The sequence below is a fragment of the Acanthopagrus latus genome, chromosome 17 (assembly GCF_904848185.1).
Source record: "Acanthopagrus latus isolate v.2019 chromosome 17, fAcaLat1.1, whole genome shotgun sequence".
Taxonomy (NCBI): domain Eukaryota; kingdom Metazoa; phylum Chordata; class Actinopteri; order Spariformes; family Sparidae; genus Acanthopagrus; species Acanthopagrus latus.
In genome coordinates, this window is record NC_051055.1 from 30,540,906 (window position 1) to 30,544,766 (window position 3,861).

Genomic DNA, 3,861 nt, shown 5'->3' on the forward strand with positions numbered 1-3,861 from the left:
CACACACAACACACACAACACACACACAACACACACACAACACACACACACACACATACAGACACACTCTTAATCAGTCACTTGAGCCGCTATAAAACAATAACAAGTGGGAGGGCAAACACACACACACACACACACACACACACACACACACACACACACATATTTGTAGCAGCTCCCAACAGATTAGGAGTGTGTCACCCTCCTCCTCCTCCTCCTCCCTGGAGTATTTCCCATGATGCTCTGCTCCTCGTGGCTTTTGTTTTGACGCCGTGGAGACTCTGTGCTGCTGCTGCTGTGAACGAGGTAACACAGTCAGCGCGATGATTCAGCTCCGACAGGAAACTCGACACACTCACTGCTTCTCTGTTTTCTGCTGTTGTTTCTGTGAAACCAGCAGACTGACGATAACGTACTCAACTGTTGTCAGAGCTTTCGACCACATCCAGCCGTCTTCTTCAGCAGTGTGTTAGTACAGGTGTCCACACAGTCTGTCCACCAGGAGACTCGCATTCAGACGTAGAAAATCACAGAGATACTCGAGTAAAGTACAGATACAAGAGACAAAGTATTTGTAGTCTTTCACATGACACACACACACACACACACACACACACACACACACACACACATACAGACACACATACACAGACATACACAGACACACAAACAAAGACTCACTCATGTGATTGGCTACGACAGCAGCTGTTCCTGGTTGATCTCCAGGCTCTCTGTTGTTATTTCATGGCAACAAGCCGCACCCTGCTGTGACCCTGATCCACTGTATCACACACACACACACACACACACACACACACACACACACACACACACACACACACACACACACACACACACACAGGGATCAGTGGATCCACATCAGAGCTCACTTCAGTTTCCAGACATGAATCCATCTGCAGCTTCAGAACGTCTGAGCGTCTTATTAACAACACAAGCTTCATGTCTTCAGCACTGGGAAGCAAACAGATGATAATAACAGACAAGAAGAAACGAAACACATCAGGTTACAATATCACAGTTACATAACAGACATACAAACGTAGATCGTCAAAACGCTGCAGAACGTCCTCAGGTCTCCGTCTTTCCCCTCACCAAGTCCTTCTTGTGCCCACAGAGTACTTTTACTAGAGTTGTACACTTTCACCTGAGATTTGGTGAAGTCAGAGTCTGAGTGAGCGACAGTTCTTGAGTTCTTGCTGCTGTAGCTGCTCCGCAGCACCACGTCCACATGGATGTGTAGAGCAGCCATCTTGGATTTGGAGGTCTGCTGAGGTGTGTCAGACGGTTGTACCAGTTGAATGTGTCGGTCCAGCTGTAACTCCTGACCCGGTTCTAACGGGTCATTATGGACCCCACAGCTCTTCACACTGACCCGCCTCAGACCGGTTTACAAGAGCTGAAGGGACGACGTGATTCTGTGCACCTGATGGCTTCATACATCAAATCATGCTTCTGGTCTGAGCTCGGTGGTTCTACGGACCAGTTTGTTGATGAAATGTGGACACAACGTCCTCACGAGTCCGTCAGCCGTCACAGAGAGAAACAGAAGGACGTCTGTTCTGTTTTTCAGGAAATCGCTGCTTTTCTGCGTGAGAGCTTGAACCTCCTGCAGAGAGGAGAACCACACACACACACACACACACACACACACACACACACACACACACACACCATGGGCTGAAAAACTACATTTGTGTGTGTGTGTGTGTGTGTGTGTGCAGGATTATCTCCATGGTTTCTTGGCAGATTTCAGCTCAATGTTTTGACAACAACGACTCTCAGAGAAACAGGGATGAAACATCCTGATCCTAACAACAAGCACCATATTTGTGTGTGTGTGTTTGTGTGTGTGTGTGTGTGTGTGTGTGTGTGTGTGTGCTTGGATTAAAAAAAAAAGTTCATCACAAATTTTCAAATGTTTAATTTCAGTTTCATTTGAAAAACTTTTACAACAAAAGCATGAACCTGTCACCATCAGAACTGTGATTGACGAGCTGCGTGTAACATTTCTGAAGGATCTTTGTTTGTTTGTTTGTTTGTTTGTTTGTTTGTCTCCTGGTTTTAAACTGCTGATGTTCCACCAGGTTTCTGATCTTTGGCTTCAGCTCGGCGTCAGTGGATCTAAAGCTCTGTGATTGGCTGAAAGGCACCCTGGGAGTTGTAGTTGACTTCTAAGTTGCTTGGCTATGGTTTACTCTGTGTGTGTGTGTGTGTGCGTGCGTGTGTGTGGTGTGTGTGTGTGTGTGTGTGTGTGTGTGTGCGTGCGTGTGTGTGGTGTGTGTGTGTCTGCGTGCGGTGTGTGTGTGTGTGTGTGTGCGTGCGTGTGTGTGTGTGTGTGTGTGTGTCTGCGTGCGGTGTGTGTGTGTGCGTGTGTGTGTGTGCGTGCGTGTGTGGTGTGTGTGTGTGTGTGTGCGTGCGTGTGTGTGGTGTGTGTGTGTTAGCCAGCTTCGATCCTTCATCTCAGAGGAGCGTGTTCCAACATGGCCGACTGACTGCAGATAACAACTGAAACCAAAAGAAAACACATTGTACCTGCTCTAATCACTGTGTGTGTGTGTGTGTGTGTGTGTGTGTGTGTGTGTGTGTGTGTGTGTGTGTGTGTGTGTGTGTGTGTGTGTGTGTGTGTATTCATAGTGCAGCATATTATTATATGACTGCACATGCTGTCATAAAGTTTCAGCGTGTAATAAAGTTCCAATAATTCTGAATCGTTTCAGCAATAAACTCATTATCTGCACATTGTGTGGCCACAGAGGAGTGTGTGTGTGTGTGTGTGTGTGCGTGCGTGTGTGTGTGCTGTCCTGAGTGTGTTATATAACAGTAGACCAGGCTGGTGTTGTGAGCGTGCCCAGCTCAGCAGAACATGACACAACAGCTGTGTGTTTTATCAGTTTTGTCTGAAGCAGCAGAGTTCACTGAAATTAACTTTCCCTCGAGTTCATCAAACTCTGCCGGACTGCAAATGTTCTGCTGCTCTCAAATATTAGCCTCCATAAAGAAGAAAGTGATGACAGAGCCACATCGTGTCAGCGTCCTCCGCTCACCCACAGCTGGATCTCCTCACTTTTACTGAAGTCTTGTATTTCTGTGTGTTTTTAAAGAACTGATGGATGTCGAAGTTTTGTTTTCTTTAAGAGTTTTACTCCAGGAACAAATCACCTCTGATGGTTTGATTCTGAAACATTCCTGTACACGTTTTAGTACTTTGCTGCAGCAGTGAACCGACTTTCACTCCAGCTGTAATGTTTTACATTTCTTTGACAATTCTTATGTTACAGTCAAACTGAATCCTGATGCAGCTGATTGTAAACACACTGATAAAAATATGATTGTTCTGTTTTACTGCCTTGTTCCTCTGACAGGTGCTTCCTGCAGGAACCGGTTCTGGAGGCTGATGGAACCGTTGGATCCAAAAGCGCCTCGACTCTTCTGCAGGCAACAACAGTTTGATGAGTGAGGCAGCATCAGGTGTCACGTCCACGATGTGAGTCAGTCATTACCGACATCCTCAGAGGAGGAAGGAGTTCGCCTGGTCGTGTCGCCGATCCGTGGTGCAACAATCAAACGTGTCCCCGGAGGGACGCCGGTGCTAGGAACTAATGGCTCCTCTGGGAAACAGCCGGGGCTGATGGGGCTGTTTGTGTCGGTCGCAGCTGAAACAACCTGCCGACTGATGAATCAGCAGCACAGATGGTTATGCAGATTTATGTTTTTCACATTAATAAAATGATGCTAATTTTAGACCACTTAACATAATGAATGGATTTTTTTTTGGAGCATTTGTTGTTTTGATGAGAGGATCGTGAGATGTGAAGAATTCAAAGCCTGTCACACCATTTA

The 3,861-nt window shown here is 46.4% G+C and overlaps 1 long non-coding RNA gene across 1 annotated transcript in view; it reads left to right on the forward strand.

Annotated features, from left to right (window-relative positions):
- LOC119006048 overlaps positions 1-3,861 on the forward strand; it is a 4,362-nt gene extending 501 nt beyond the window's left edge. The window contains exon 2 of the long non-coding RNA XR_005070653.1: positions 3,384-3,861. This is a non-coding gene — a long non-coding RNA (uncharacterized LOC119006048). The remainder of the gene's footprint in view (positions 1-3,383) is intronic.